Genomic DNA, 345 nt, shown 5'->3' with positions numbered 1-345 from the left:
CAAAAGCATGTATTTTAAAATAACACCGCATTCCATAAACTAACGCATGCGCGCACAGTGACGTCGCGCACATAAACAAGCTTAATGTCTTCTGTAATTTATGTGGCACCATGCAAAAGAATATTTCATGGTCTTCGCGATATATAATGGAATATTTGACGTGTTCTCCATAACTTCCCCTAACGCTAAGTAAACTGACTTTTTTTCTGAATGGAGCAGGAAAAACAAATTGAACATTCCAGAAAATTTGGTGAATTTTACGAGGGATAAACAAACACGCCATTTTTTTTTTATGGTAAAGTTTATATTTGCGACGACACGCCATTTTGCGTGCGCGGGAATAAC

Source organism: Macrobrachium nipponense, chromosome 9 (assembly GCF_015104395.2).
Source record: "Macrobrachium nipponense isolate FS-2020 chromosome 9, ASM1510439v2, whole genome shotgun sequence".
Taxonomy (NCBI): domain Eukaryota; kingdom Metazoa; phylum Arthropoda; class Malacostraca; order Decapoda; family Palaemonidae; genus Macrobrachium; species Macrobrachium nipponense.
Note: the sequence above shows the minus strand (reverse complement) of the source record.